This window comes from Amyelois transitella, chromosome 6 (genome assembly GCF_032362555.1).
Source record: "Amyelois transitella isolate CPQ chromosome 6, ilAmyTran1.1, whole genome shotgun sequence".
Lineage (NCBI taxonomy): Eukaryota > Metazoa > Arthropoda > Insecta > Lepidoptera > Pyralidae > Amyelois > Amyelois transitella.
The window spans coordinates 6,156,524-6,173,789 of record NC_083509.1 but is presented as its reverse complement, the minus strand read 5'-3'; the positions used below and the strand labels follow the sequence as shown (position 1 = coordinate 6,173,789).

General features: G+C 33.0%; 1 protein-coding gene across 3 annotated transcripts in view; it reads left to right on the top strand.

Annotated features, from left to right (window-relative positions):
• LOC106131127 (LIM domain only protein 3) overlaps positions 1–17,266 on the top strand; it is a 46,055-nt gene that overhangs the window by 5,321 nt on the left and 23,468 nt on the right. For 2 of the 3 annotated variants that reach the window (XM_060944797.1, XM_013330120.2), the window contains exon 2: positions 3,980–4,006. The exons of the other annotated variant lie outside the window; for it this stretch is intronic. The gene's annotated coding sequence lies outside the window, so the exon portion shown is untranslated. The remainder of the gene's footprint in view (positions 1–3,979; positions 4,007–17,266) is intronic. 3 annotated transcript variants of the gene reach the window in all.

Here is a 17,266-nt window from a genome sequence, read left to right as displayed (position 1 = left end):
ATGTTGATTACATTTTGCAGCGCTTATTAGCGCAAACTCTCATTAGGGGCCACTATTGTTGTAATTAAACAAGAAACAACAACGGTACAGACCATCGAGCGCGGCGCGAGCCGAAAGCGACTTTATCTCGCCGGGGTAAGGGTTACGAGGGCTTCAGATTGCGTCTGGCGATTATATTGTGCGAATTTAATTAACAACTCAATAGTTACACAGTAGAGGCATAGAACGAAGGGGAGTTCTTGCGGTGTCTGACATGATTCCATTGTTAGAGGCGATGCAAAAAAGCGGAGGTTTGTTTAGAAGTGGTTTACGCAATTACGAGGTGGTAGGTACTCTTACTACGTCGACGACGTCGCGGCGGCGGGAGTTTAATTGGATACCCCGAGGGGCGCGGGCGCTCCGCCACCTTCTAACACTTCTAATTGGCTTGCCAACACTAACAACAGCTTTCCTCTAAAATGTATACTCATCGTCATTACTTATAATAGGCCCGAATCCCCGACAACACCTGCTCTATTCCAATTTCTCCACGAAATAGGTTGTTAGGAAAAATACCTCATCTCATATGACAATCAAATATAGGTACTACGTCTATGTCATGAAATGTTACTAAGTACAAGTAATAATCTTTACGTGATAATATATCTCTAAAACAATAGGTATTTATACCTAACAAGGAACTTATTAAAGATATTGAACTATAATTTAATATAATCCGTTCTGTATAAAAATATCTTACGACACGACAACTTGCTCAACTAAGTCGATGAATCAGTGATTGTGTATAATGATATTGAATTTTGCATAAATTTTAATTGAAAACCAATCCTTAGATTTGCATTTACTAATCAATTGGAAAATAACGTCATGTTAGGTATATAACAGTATAGAAGCACTTTTATACAATAGCATCTTTTCTTACTCAGCAGTTTATAAAAGTCATATGACTGATGGCGAAATAAATTCAGGAATACCAGTATAAACACCTCTAAGAACAGCAGGAAAACTACCCTTTTATATTACGAAGTTCATGTTCTTTAAGCACCTAGATTATAAAGTGGCAATTATATAATGAACTGCGGTGGGAAAGAAGGCTAATTTCATAACGAGCAAAACAATCCAACGTATCGAAACAAAGGGTTAAAAGACGTCAATGTGTTATCAATGTTTACAACATTATAGCTGAATCATTAGACGGTAATTGGGAGCATCGTTAATTATTCCAATTAAGAAAAAAAAATATCGTTAAAATTGGAGTCGGTGTATGATTTGATTGCTATAATGCGCTTGATTGCCGTCGCACGCGCATCTAGCGTGTTCCAATGCCTCTCATGCATTACAAGTTTACAACTGCCAACTACAAGATAACAAATATGAAAAGTATATTTTAAATCACTTACATTTTAGATTACCAATTATCATTTTGCAAGGAGACTAATTTGTTGACATACGAGTATGATAATCATATATTCAAGCATGTGCAGAAAATTACTGTACTTATAGTATATATATCAAATTGTTAAAATGATGTACCCCTTTTGACTGAACACTTAAATGTCAGGATTTTTGTAATTTTTTTTCTCTTTCAGATTTTTTTTCTCAGTGTGTCCTTATCTATAGTGATATCAGAATAACATTTGTATAATGCACGTGAACCTATCACTTCATATTATAATTGACAGTGTAGTTTTGCGTGATAGATAATAGTGGTAGATATTGAATATATTTATCCTTATAAATATAAACAAAATTGCTTTTTAAATATATTATACTAACTTTAACCCGCGGCTTAGTCTGCGTGAAAAGCCTTCTTCATACTCCACACTATATAAATACTAAATTTCAGACAGTTCGGACACTGGTTTTACTGTGAAGAGGTAACAAACCAACAAAATTACTCACTTTCCCATTTATAATATTAGTGTGTATATTTTATCATTTTTTACCCACTGTAGAAGACACTCGAGTTAACCTCGTTGAACTAATTGAAGTTCCATTAACCGCAACAATTAAACAATTTTGTATCAAAGACAGCAAAAAAAGATTTTAAATGTAATTACATAAATAAAAAAATCTAAAATAAAAAGCTTTACCTACTTGAGTTCTCACTATAATATTTAAGAGGATTAGTAGAGAAAAATAAAAATAGAAAATATTCCGTAAAATAAAGAGTATACTAATAGTCTACTGTCAGCCTAGTCCTAGAGCGCGGGAGTGGACACCGCTGGTACTCGGCTACACGTCATGCACCCCGGATATGACGAGCTATTTAATTTCCGTGTTTTAATTACGGTTTCATATTTAACTCCATGTCATGCATAGGTTTCTAAGCTAAATATAAAATAAATGCGAAGTGTCGATGCGTTTCACAATTAACATTGAAGTAGCAAGTATATTGAGTGCCTTTGTTCTACATACGTATTATAGGTATTCCTGCAAAGCAAAAATTATTATTATAATGAGGAAGGAAATTAGTTTTCTTCAAATTATAGTAGGTATTTATACTCAAAATACTTTAGCGCACTTATTATTTTTATAAGGTTTCCTTCGTTTAGCGAATGTCAAAAAAAGAGACATAATTTTAGTAATGTCTTTTTAAGTGGTTCCGGTTGAGCATGTCACCTTTTCTTATAAAAAATCCAAAAAATAAATAAAACGAAAAGTTTCTCTTTTCGGATCAGTTACCAAATTTTTATGCAATTTTCACACAGTTAACTGACAGAAAGAGAGAGAGAGAGAACATGGTGCGAAGTCATATAAACACATAAAGTGATTCTGAAAAAATAATTCTGGATAACCCTATAGAATCGACATATAACTCAATATATATTGCGTGATTCGTTGGAAGCAAACAGCGAAGCACTTAAAATGCCGACAATGCATTAGCCCTTAAGTGTTACTGAAGTGCTTGATGCTTGTATGTCCTTTTCCCACTCTTTACAATAAAAACAATGTTTAACATAATAAGAATAGCTCCTTCTACTTTGTAAACTTACCCTTAATATTTTCCTAATATATAGATAGTAGTTTATTATTTGGTTTCTAAGACACCGTGCTCAAACTAATCAAATTATTTGATACCCATTATTTAATAATGAAAGTTCAATATTATTTACTTAATTACCGTACCTAAAACGTTTAAATCCAAACTAAATAAGAACGAATGTTCTAATAAAAATATTCAGATTATTCTAACAGAAAGTTTTGCATCAAATATCCATAAAATATTTTTTTAAGTTCTGCAAAGTTGTGACCCGCGCTGTGTGAAGCTCGCCTATACGATCGACCCGTGGCTTTATGGTTGGGTATGAATTAGTGCTTTTGGTTTTTCCACGTTTTCACCGGCCGCCACACGCCTCAACGCTTTTCTACCGTTTATCCAATTAACCCAACCCGACTGCCGCTGTATATTACTCCTGCAAAAGGTTTCGTTACAAAAATGTGAGTACCTACTTATATAATGTGCAAACAACTCATAAAATTGATTGTCATACTTAGTAATTATTTCTTATTTATAAATAAACATGAATGTTAATTGGCAGGGTTTAATTTACGTATTACCTTGTAATACCTAGCGGAGTTGCTTTAAAAACAATGTTGTAATGTAACATGACGTGATATTATAATTATTGGAGGTTCGAGGGCGCGGCAGGCTAACGGTTGTGGGCTGACGCAGGGCTGTGCGGAGGCAAAGAAAGCAACAATTGGGGTAGGTCATGGTACTGTAACTCTGCCCTAAATTATGTTGATTTATAAACCATTTTAGTTATTATATTTTTAGAGAGAGAATAGAATTTAAATTTTTGTTGGTTTTGGCAAAATGATATTGGTGATAAATGGTGATAAATGATATTGGTTTTTAGGGTTAGTAAACAAGGAACCCTCAAAGTTTCGCTATATCTGTCTGACTAACTAGGCTACTCGCGTAGCCGGACCGGTTTTTATTGACTAAGTTATAACTTGAGCCTTTTTGTTACAGATTGTGATTAATTGTTGTAACGAATTGGTGAGTGAACAATTTTTTTATCCTTATTAGATAATTACGTGGAGTACCTACGTTTGTCTGAATATACCTACTTCTAATTTTTCATTGAAATCTTTTAACTTTTCTTATTTCAAACTAAAATTTTTGTAAAATAACTATTACGGTAATAATGACTATTACGGCAATTACACGAGTTTATTGTTAGGTAATTATTTTAAATTTTAGCCCCGAGACTTCATTGCCTTGGGAGCTCTTTTGAACGCCGAAAAACTTAAAATTTACAACAATATAGAACTTGCAGGAGCTCTTTTGAACGCCGAAAAACTTAAAATTTACAACAATATAGAACTTGCACATTGTCTTCAAACCATGTACATTAGGGTGTGATATACCCCAATGTACCCAATCCATCTTCTACGATATAATCTCCAGCTTACTAATAGAAGCCCCTGTTTATTTAACATTAATTTTGGCAAATTTGCCACGCGTGGGGGGATGGCACAATATATCAGAAAAGTCTAGTCTAACTAAATCTAAGTCTTACCGATATAAAATTTACATCACGACAATATTATTGTGAGGATGTACTTAATTATTTCTTGCTACTTGTATAAATAAACAAAGTATTTAGAGCAAAAAAGGAAAATATGCTTAAAGGTATAATAAATCAAATCATTCTGTAGTGAGTGTTTATTCATATTTTAATTTATTTTTATTGAATTTAATTAGGTATTTAATACTAACGACATATTCCGACATCTGAATAAAAACACATGAAAAGTATGCAACTTTTAATTTTTATTTATTTATTTACTAATTTATAACAGTTACGCGAATTTAAAAATACCATAATATGGTATTTTTAGTTTAGGAGATATTATCTCCTAAACTAATAGCACAGGGGTAACGTAAAAGTGAGTTCGCTCGAAGTTTCATGACAGAACTGTTCGCATGCGATAGCGCCGCCACAATCATTGTTATCAGGAGATCAGCACTCGAGGGTGCACAGTTCCCCTGTAACAAATCATACAGCCACCCCTCATGTTACCTAACATGCTGCTTAAAAAGATAAATACAACAAATAATAATATATTTAAATTGTTTTGTATTAAGAATTTTGAGAAATTTAAAGTGTTACAATAACACTACATAAATTTTGCTCTCAATGCCTGGTAGTATCTATTTAAAAATCAACAATGATATCATATATTCTTAACTTTTGGGGACATATCAAATAATCGAGTAGAAAACAAAAGCCTGCCAAACAGAGGAGTTTTTCATCGATATCGTTTCCCCATATTACTTTATGGGAGTAATAATTACGTTACACGGCACAGCGCTTATTAATGGGAACTGAATGAAAAACTTTCCAGCGTTCCGTATTAAGTTTGCAAATTTATGATACAATACTTTCTTATTAAAGTTAAAGTCAGCCTTATGTTTTGAGTGACAAATCCAATTTTATTCTCGACTGCCCCTCTCGGCCCGCGCCCCGCACCCCGCGGACCGATCAGACCTTATCCAAATTGGATCTTGAATAATAAAGAATCGGGGCGATTGGATTTTATTCCTTAAATTCAATTAGCACACAAGGGTCGTGTGTGTGACTGCAGACGGAAGATAGAGGCACATTACAGTATTAAAAAGGATCGGAAGGGTTTATTTGGTCAGAAAGATGAGATACTTAGCAATTGGAAACATTTCAGCACACCCCTTTTAAAAACAAAAACAAATAGTTCAATCAATTTTAATATTATTACTTAAAATAAATACGGAAAACAAAGGCTTTCTTATTATTTGATTTTATTTAAATTCATAGCTGTTGTATGTATGGATGAACCATGGCTACGACTACCGAGGTCAGATCACGCATCAGACATGCATTTGGCATTTACGCTGCTCACCAAGGTCTTGTTGACATAAGTGGATATTCCAAATTTTCGAAACAACCTTGATTTGATATTAGTAAAGTAAGTATCTGGAACTTTGACCACTGTAAATTAATATTTTAAACCTTACGGGACAAATAACATGAACGTTTTAGTTTTTTACTTACAGAAAAACTTACTAGAAAGTGTTATTTTTTAATTAATTTCAATAACCCCACGATTCAATTAAACAAAAATTTTTTTTCATAATGCTTTCTTTTGTCCCGTGCACTATAGATAGACTTTTTGACAAACATTCATTCCAAGTAGGTGGCAAGTGTTTTAAAACAGTTGGAACTTTACGGAAAATAACTTGTATTATGTAAACTTTTTAGAATAGTGATTGTATTACTCATGGCTATAAATTAGGTACTTAAAAACCCAAAACAGCTATTTAAACATGAATATTAATATATCACTTGAAATGTGTGCAAAATTATGAGAAATATTGATATAACAATACAAATAAGTACTTACTGCACACTCTGCAGATGTTATTATATATTTATTAAATTAGTATTTACCTATTTTTATTTCAGGTAGTCAAGAACAATTTATTGTACAACTGGTTTCATTTAATCATAATGTTCCCGTAACTTATCATTTCTTCAACAATAATAGGTCATTGGAAGACTACATTAATCGTGGATTAATATTTAAACTTTACTTTAATTATAAGAAACTGAACGTTGCCCAACAATTTTCTACAATAATCAAAAATGAAACGTATGATTTAATATTTATGGGCCATAAACTGTGTTCAGTGTAGTAGCACTCCTACAACACTCGAGAAGTTCAAGTATTGACTTAATTTCAAATAAATTGCAGCATTAATATTAACGAAGCATTTAATTCGTTACGCACCGACATAAGGTATAATCTTGATTGCATTATTAACCTGACTCTTTGATATTTAAATGTTTCGCTCGTAAACGTTACTTTAATCGTGAAAAGTTATTAAGCTATTATGAAACGATTATTTATCTTTTAATCCTACTAAAGGCGCGAGTTTCTCAGAGGTATTCTGTAATTTTAAAATATGTATGTGAATAATGGTAAGAGAAACGATGATTATCATCATTTTTTGTTCAATCATCAATGTTACAAGCATCAGTTCTTTTACAGTTATGAAATTGAGCAATGATCACAAAGATAGTAAGTTGCTGTGCGATCTAGTAATGTAGAAGTTGTCGCATCAGCCGCCTCTGCCCATTAGTGAATGTATTAATAAAATAAATTGCGATATTATCGTTGCCGCATTTGACACAAACATCGAAATCTACTTAAAGTAATGGAAACGATTTAATGCAGCAGAATCAGGCCGGCCTGATAACACGGGCTTCGTCGCCGGTACACTGTTAAGGCGCCGAGAACATAAGTATCTAGTTGTGTAAATTATTTTTTTATTCAAAATGTAATTAAAGTTGAATGTCTTCACTTTAAGAAATACTGTAAATAAACAAAATATTTAATTTTAATTATGACTATCAATTAATGCAAGTACAACTGCAATTAAATGTTTGATATCATTCATAACTTGGAGTTATAAAATCTTAATTTTATGATTGCTAGCAGTACGCAGCTTAAGTCTGATTTATTTAGTAAATCGTCTTCATACCAGTATATGTATCATTCAAATGCAATCTCGAATTCGATTTAGATTAATTTCATAGTCACGCACTCGCTAATGGAATACAAAAGTTACTAAGTGGCTTATCTCTTCTGCCCACGTTCAATTAAAGTGCAAATAATACTGAGGTTTAGTTTATTTAACCTTTATGTACTCAGAGTTAGTAAGTATATTTTGTACAGAAAAGCGCGCATCACATAAAACTATTGAAATTTGTTGTTTTTTATATTTTATTTTTCACCTATTACCGCCGTTAGTGGCTCTTCTACTCTTAAAAAGAATAGTCATAAACAGTAAAAGTATTCCACGTAGATACCAAAAAAATTATGTGGTCGTTTTTATATTGTATTCCTTTATTATTTGACTATATACTTTTAACTAATATGTACTTATTTGAAACGCATCAATTAAAAAACCCTCATTAAATTCTGAATTTCCGTAACAAAGACCCCTAATTGAAACCGCATGATCATACAATTGCCCACTTTTTGTGCGGCGAGCTTAGTGAACCATATGGTAATCATTACCAATGATGAAAAAGTTTAAAACACGAAACTCATGTTAATTTTAATACTAAAATATGATATAAAGACGTTCAAATTTGTTTTTAATGGGTGAACAAAAAAAATATATAATTGTGTAAGTTAGCTTCATTTGTTAGCTACAACAATTGTCCAAACATCACTCAATTATTTTTAATTAGTTATTTTATAAGTCTTCTTATCTATTTATCTGTCATATAAACATATTTTGGAGTCATTACGTCAAATTTGTTGTTAAATAATGCGATATGTCCGATATCTACAGTAACGATAATCATAAATTATTTCCAGTTTTTGCTTGTTAAGATTCAGAATATAGTATAATAACTTAATATAATTGGGTATAAATAGTGATTAAATGCTCTCTCTCTCGCCTTTTTATTAAATGTAATATACTAATTTGTTTGCTAGATTTTTTAAATACCATTTTATGTATATATAATTTTGACAACAATTTTTGAACAGGAAAAACGTGATTTTTAAAATTCGTGTGAAACTAGCTCTATATAAGTTTATTTTATTGAAATAAGTATGTCCTGACGGTAACTCCATCTTTATCAATGCTGATGTATGCTTCCCTAGCAGCAAAATACAAATTTCGATTGAATACGGTTGAATCTTGTCATTCATTTTAGTCAATCTTTAATTAAAATTTGGTTGCATGAACACTTCTCATAATATTTTTTTTACGGATGTGCTTACATATTACTTTTACGAGTAGTAACATTATCTAAGTTGGTATGATTATGAGAACTAGATAAAAATATATGTATTGTAATAATATATCAGCCTGTACCTGACAGTAGTAGTAAAGCAATATTTTAATGTTCTGGAATTAAATTCTCGCTTGACGGTATCTTGTGAATCTTGGCAAGGATTGAACAAACATACTTTTGTTTCGTTTGCTTTTTGAAAAATATTCTTGTGTGAAATAAACCTATCATAATCTGAATGGAGAACACTAAAATATAATTAAAAAAGGATTTAGTAATTTTGTAGAGAACACCTAAATTCTTTTCAAATGTAGTTTAGTGCGTATGACTATTATTGACATCGCTATCAAGAAATAATACATTTGCTCTACAGTAAATTTCACGCAGTACTTATTTTAGTAAATAGGTATATGACAGTAGGGGCAAAAGCATAATTTAAAATGTTATAATATCTTTGTTATATGTGCAAAGATTCCTTTTTTATACGAACGAAGAAATTTAAGATTTTAATATTTAAATATTATCTGCATTTATTAATAAATTAACCCTAAAGTAATAAACCATGTTACAAAATTTAAAAGATAAGATACTTGATTAGCTAGTTTTACTTGTAGTTTCATTTACATTACGATATGATGTTGATTCGTAATCTAGGAATCAATAAAATTTTATTAACTGCCTTTACACGACAAATGTTTGATTTAAACACAATGTTATGTATATTCCACAGCTCTATTTAAGCGAATTGACTCGTTTTTTATTGTTTTCGTAAAAATATCTCTTTTTGTCAATAATTAGTTTATTCGTTCGCACCCTTTTGTGCATAAAATGTCTATCAACTCATTTCTATCGAATTCGTGCCGACACGACCCATAAATCGGCAACAAGCTCTCTCGTTGTTCGCACACAAATTAAAGTGCATCAGCATCTCTCTTAAATTGACTGTCCATCAAAACCCCCCGTGGGATGCAAGCGCCCCTCACTCCCGGTTGGTCAATACTCGCGTGATGTTTCTTAATTAAACTTTAGCTTAAGGGAAAATTTAATTTCCGGAGTTACTCCAAGGGATCGTGTTACCTACTCATATTTTTATTTGTCGAATGCCCTGCACTGCTGATGCAACTTTTGTTGCTTGTGTGCTTAAATCCGACATTTGTAAAGGAGCATTTTTTAATAAGATCGTAAATTGCATAGTATTTCAAAAATAAACATGTTTGAGATATTGAGAAAAAATACGCGATTCAAGATAAGGATACAATATGTTTTGTATCTCCTAAGTTTGTGTGTGTCATAAATAGCGACTCTACGAGTTGTATAGCTATGTTGTAGCTCCGATGGCGCGGCGTAGTGGCTACGTACGGGGTTAGCGTAGCGGGAGCGGATAATGCGAGTATTGTGAAGCGGTAGCGTGCGGCGCAACCTTAAAAGCAATATCCGGCGCCGCGCGCGCCGCCCGGAAATGAACCGGAAACAGCGGTGTATTAAGCCGCAGGTACCAGCCCTTCAATTTATAAACGCTTGCGGGCGTACTCCAGCCTTCGCCGCTACTATTGCTGAGCTACTAGATATCCGGCACGGTTAATTTGTAACTCACACTTATTACACTCTCGACTAACGTTTGCTTTTAACGTGAATAAAATCGGTACGAAATTCGACATGGTACGTGAATAAAATCGGTACGGAAATACTAAAGAAATTTATTCACAAAACAGCAAAGGGGACAATATCTAAAATTACATTCTCTCAGCCTGAACTAACAGTGAAATGAAATAAAGTCCGCAAACAAAAGTTTGCAAATCCAATATGATTTGGCGCGTCGGTAAACATCGGCAGCATCCCGGTGATATCGCGAACGAATAACATTAAACTTTGTATGGATTGAATGTAGAAAACCAATTTCGGTGCTCGGCGAGTGCGAGCCGATGGGATGAGGGTGTCAGAACGCTTTGACAGCTCTCTGATTGAAAAATATGGAAGACTGTTTATGGAGCAAGTGAGCTCTCTGTGTTCGACTGCGGCGCTCCAAGGTCTGCTGCCCGTGAATTGCCTGCGCCAGCCTTCTGCCAGTCGCTAAGCTACCTCACCGTTACGTTTATCAACACTTGTACCATTGTATAATTTAGTACCTACGTAAACGATTCAGTAGGTGGTCTCTGTGGCACGTTGATAACTCTTCGTGGTTACATCTGAAACTGAGAACCCGGATTGAATGCTTGGTTAGGCACTTAATGTTTTTTTTTTCTCATTGTCTCATTGGCAATTCTCGTATTTTACATTTTACACACATTCTTTAAGTTGACTTTTCATTTTATTGCTTTTGGTTTTGAATATACTCGTATCAATTATATAAAACGATAACAACGTGATTAGGATAACAAAAATAACAATATAAATACAATCGATAACAGCGAGGGGTCGAGACTCCATCTGAGAATCGGTCAAATATCCTGGCAGGAAGTCGGTTATCTTCTCGAAACGGTATCCATTCTCAGAGGACCCTTGCTTCGTCACACACCTATCAAGAAGTTACTCGAATGTACATTGAATAACTGAGGATGTATTTACACATAGTACTATCCAAGTATGATTTAACTTATGGTTTCAAATTTAAATGAAATTAAGTGTAATATTATGTCTATGGTTAATAACTAAGCTTTTTTATCTAATTGAATATCCTTTAGTTTTCCAATAGAAAATAGTAAAATGTTTTATTTAGATATTAGATTTCGACTCTTTTTATTTTTTAGTAAACCATTTTAAAAGTAAACCACAACATAAAGGTTAAGCATTCTAAGCATAGGAAGAAATAGTTATGAAGACAATTTAATACTAACCGTAACACACGTTCGAACAGAACCCTAAAACACCGCATGATAATTGTAGTAATTTTCATGAGAGTGTAAAAAATCAATGGTGGAGCGTAAAAGGCGATGTTGGTGCACGCTTTTTGCCGAACATATAATTTCATTAGCGACACACTCGCTGTTAGCACATAGATAAGAAACGTTTTACTTAAATACATATGTTAATTAATTCAAATTGCTTCCCCAATATAAGATACTCTTAACATGCTACTCAATTTTTTGACATCAAGATTGAAAACTACCGTATATTCATGTGAATTTTTCACGTGCCTTGACCTACTTTAATAATAATTTTCTAAAGATTATCACGTCTATTTGATAAGCAGTTCAGTAATATTATGTATTTCGTATCTTAATCTGTTAAATTACATTTTAAAGTTCAATATTTAACATAGGTAATGACAATGTATTCGTTCAATGCAAATTCAAATGCCAATTTAAAAATATCTAAATAATTTTAAATTCAAAAAGATTTGCCTTGCTTGAGTATTTCATATAGAATTTGAAAAGGTTTATTCATTTTCAATTAAAACTTGAACGATGTTTGTTCTAGATTTATGAGACTCGTCGCCCTCCCTCATTGTGCCTTTTATGACATCCAAAGTGCTCAGTTGTATTTAATCTTTCAGGAATATACTTTGGTTATAATAATAAAGGTTTTGCCAACCAAAGAAAAATGAAAACTTTGAATGGTTTTAAACGGTTTTTTGAATTTGAATTTATATAAAAATACAACGCGTCCATAAGGACGCGACGTATTTTTATATAAACTTAAACCTTACGGTGAAGATAGTCAAATTTCTCGAAAAGACTCGCATGATGTTAATTAATATGTCTTCAAGCAAATAAAAATAAGAAAGAAAGAAGAAAGAAAAATCTTTATTTGGCGCAAGATGTAACATAACATTTTCATTCATAAACAGAGATAAAAATTAAAAAAAATACATGATGCGACCAAAAGGGTTTCCACTCAGCTTAAGCATGTGTATGATGAGGTTACACAATGCGCTGATTTTCAGTGGAACCTAGTACGGAGGCTTTGCCATTCAATATGAAGGATACATATTAAAAATATAAACACAAAATAACAAGAAGACAGCAGTGCTAGGGAGTTAATATATGTTGAGAATGAGCGTGAGTGTAACTATGTTCTTATTGTTGAAGCAAAGTAGACAAAAGGTAGGCAGAAGGAAACTACAGAAAAATGCAAAGGGTATGTAAAGGTTTGCTGTTATGTGTTGGATTGAGATTGTAGTAAGTGACTTTTCAGTTTATCTTTGAAGTGTGATCAAAAGTTCTGATATACCTAAACGGACTGCAAAGACGAATGGTTAAAGGGTTATGCACGTTATGAAATATCTCATAAACAGGCTGTCACCCATCGGAAGCTATCCGGGACGATATATCATGAATTTGGACATCAGCACTTGCTATTGGAATTCTGCAGCTGACCTTTGGTCCAAATTTATACGAAACGGGGACCAAACCTGTCATAGCAAAATTTTGCAAGCGGACAGTGTTTGAGATTTATAATTTATTGTTACTTATACATTTTAAGTTATTAAAATTTACTCAATTACTTATCTAATTTTTGTCTTTATTTTATTCTAGCGACCCGCCCCAGCTTTGCACGTTTAGCATTTATATAATATAAACCTACCTCTTGAATCACTCTATCTATAAAAAAAAATTTCATCAAAATCCATTGCGTAATTTTAAAGATCTAAGCATGCATACATACAAACGGAAGCGACTTTCCTGTATAATGTAATGTAAATTTACTATGTAATGATAGCGACGATCTTTAAAAATACTTATATTAAAATCTTATTTTGAAACGACTACATGGGTAAAGAATAAATTAAAACATGTTCAGCACGTTATTTAAGTTCGCGATAGATTGTTATTTATTTTGTGTTAGATGTATTATTTTTCGAATAAACCATAAATTTTTTAATAAATCTCATATGGCCTCATAATATAGCTGTTTATAATAAATTAAGGTATTGTGTTGGCTGGCGTACGCGAGTAATGTGTGCATGCATTTAAATTACGCTCAAATGCGGCATATGTGGCACTGGGAGGCGGCGGCGGATTACCTTTTACATGTAAAGTGATATCCGCGTCTCCAGAAATGAATCACTTCATTTCATAATACTAAGAATTGATTCGCCTCTTACTCAACCTCACACTTATCTGCAGACCATGCCAAATTATTGGCATTTGCTTGTAGTGATGACGGTACATCACCTCTATTCGAAACATGCTCATTGTAATCTCATTAAGATGAATCATCTCATCAAAGCAAAGACATCAACGAGTAATTATATCAAGAAAAAACGTCTTTTTTTCTAAGCGGAGTGAGCAATACCTTTTTTCTAAAGAAATCGCGATTAACTTTGAATCCGACGACTGTTGTGTCCAAATGCATTCAAAAAATTTAATTATCTCGCATCTCACCGTCCAATCTCCGTTCTCGCTAAGTATTGTAAACGTTAAAGCTGTCTCCGATTTCTTTCGAAAGCGCCTCACGAAACTCCATTGTACTCAATTGAATCGCGTCTTAATTACAAAACGGGTGAATATTTAATTAAAAACTTTCCGCACGCGAGTAATTCCTTATTCCATGTATACGAGATTGAGTCAGCGTCGATTCCGCTTTTCTGCGAAGCCGTCGACATTCGACAAGGGTTTTTAATTGAACGCCGACCCATTGTGCTCGTTAAAGCGATTCAGAGTTAATCACCGCGTTTTTCGTTCAGTGTAATGGAAGAAAGTAATTATCAATTAACTGCTCGATAATGGATTGCGGCCGCTTATCCGCCGGCTTATCTCGACGTGTAACGACCCACTCACAGTATTATCTTTTCAATAATGAATTTAAAATTATCATCAATCATTTTTGTTTGTTTCGGTCAATCAATATACAACCTCTCGGATCAATGTTTACATCATATGATTACCACGTGCAATTCTTTGATCAAAGTAAAATACTTATATATCTGTTTTGTCGACAACTGGGTGCGACTACTAAGCTAAGATTCTCACGAAATTTCGCATCCGTAGAAGCGTTTAACAATAGTAATAAGATTGTACGTTTATCTGCACGCAAGAATGTCGCAACAGTCGATGATACTTTGAAATACCAACTGCTGTGAAATGTTTCCACCTTTAAAATCGTATAAATCAGCAAATGACTCATTCAAATGTATAAACAGAGAATAGAAATTTTCAAATGTTTAAATTATTATAACTATAAAATATTTTGGCAATATGTTGTAAAATTGACGTTTAAAGAAGACATTTGTCAAAGGTGTGGGTGTATAAATGCCCTTACGTGTTTGGGTGTGTTGATCGCGGCGCGGGCCACGATTGCGAAGCGCGGTCGCTGACGTGATATTGTGCCGTGAATTAGCATTGTAAATGCAATCACAGGTGTCAACCCGCCACTAGCTCGTCGAATTTATGCGCCTTCCGCTCCAACCACTATGAATACAACAATTTATTATCTATAAATAACGATTAACATCCCACTCCTCGTGTCTAATGAAGCTATTAGATTTACCTTCTTGCCTATGCACTTAGATGTTTCTGTTGCTAGAAAACGTATGCATTCAAACTTTACAATCTAGCAAATCATCGAAATCGGATAAATACTATTCATATGTTTTATTTAAATACTTGAAAAATGCAGCACGAACAAAAACCAGTTATAAAATTATATTTTGTTTCTAGGCAATCATATTAACGAATTCATTCCACTTATGAATATTGTAATAGATTGGTTTTAATCCCATGACACTAAATCGACTTAATGAGAAGAATGTTCGGTGACAAGTTTATAAAGTTTCACATCAATCAGAGTTATCGATGTAGAAACCGGACTTAGTTATTGTGTGCTGCGTCCGACAAAAACAACCATTAAGCGGATTAAACATGTACGAAACCAATTAAGGTCTTAAGAGCCGACAATGTTACCTGTGGGGCGACCGCTTGCGTCCGTGGTACAAGTAGACAGGCTCAGGCTATTAAATCTCATTAAAATACCTAGGCGGCGACTATCGAGAACATTTATTTACAGGTCTGAGTTAAGTTATTGCAGTTAAAGTGAACGTAACAACGGAGTAATCAGCGCAGCATCTGATCGTTAATTAAGAACATTATCGTAGGATCTACAGCGAACAACAATGACAATTATAGCGACCAGCTGTGTCTAATAAACGACCATTGAGTTTGTTGGAAACTCATACTATACAGGGTGTCTGTTAAATCGCGTTACATATTAAAGCAACTTATGAACATTCTTAACTTCATAAAATATAAAATAAACAGAATACGCACTAAAAGATTAAACATAATCAAAATAGTCACAAAGTCTCCCAATGTGCTCGGTACGTGCATCCAGCGAGAGGTCTGGCGTCCGGCACTGCCGCGCTTTTAATCGTCGATTCATTCCCACAATTTTTTTTAATAGGTAATGTGTTAACCTCTATTTTTTCTAATTATTTGAAATGAGAATCAAAAACTGAGTGCCTCCTTTCAATATGTAACGCGATTTAACATACACCATTTATAAGAAAAACACTGTATGACACAGATACGACAGATATGACTTTTAAATACTTATACCTAAAAAAGAAAACTTCACTTTTTTTTTCGAAATTCAGCATCTTACCAAAATGTCTGCAAAATGACTTAGGCGCTATGTATGGATTTCAAAAACTTTCAGAACAATAGAGCGTCTGTTAATCTTTTGAAAAAAATAATATTCTTTCGTATAACGATATAAAATCAGAATCATTTATACCTTGAATATCTATGGTCTAACTGGAAAATAAATTTCTGTTCTAGTTTTATTTTTATTACTTTTGTGTAATGTCACAGTAAAGTACCGCACATACTTCACGCAACGCGTTACTGTGCATTATTAAAAGATAACAGGCAATTAGTTTGTATAGTGATTATGTAGCTGAAGTTATATCCAATCACCATATCAATTCTTTACACGCCAGTGTAAATCCTGAAATGTGAATACAACTAACTACCACTACGAATAATTAAAACACCTAACATGGATTAAAAATCTTATAAGTTTAGAATTTAATTCAACCTTTCGCCAAATTACAGGTCTATGATTATTCAAAATAAATAAATATCAATTTAAATTTGAAATCACACATATAAGATATGAGCTTAACCAAATACGTATGAAAAGCAATTAATTCTAATTCAATTGTGCTGGTTTAATTACATATAAATAGTTTAGATATAGAATACTCTAGCAAAATTAAACTGGGATTAATTAAACGCTGGCCATTAGTTGAGCAGAATATGTTATTACGGCTGCCATCAAAATGGAGAGTAAAGATGAATATCCTTTGCCTTTAGCATTCCTTTTTTTTATTTTAACAAAAATAAATTAATAGCTGCTCACTAGCAGATGAATTTTTATATAATTTAGATAAAAATTCATCTGCTAGTGAGCCTTATTCGATCAGTCTATGTTACGTAATAAATCTGTTATTGTTCAAATGTTTGTCTTGATTTTTTTTTAAATAATGTGAGCAAAAGATATGGTCATTACAATCACATTGTCTAGACAAA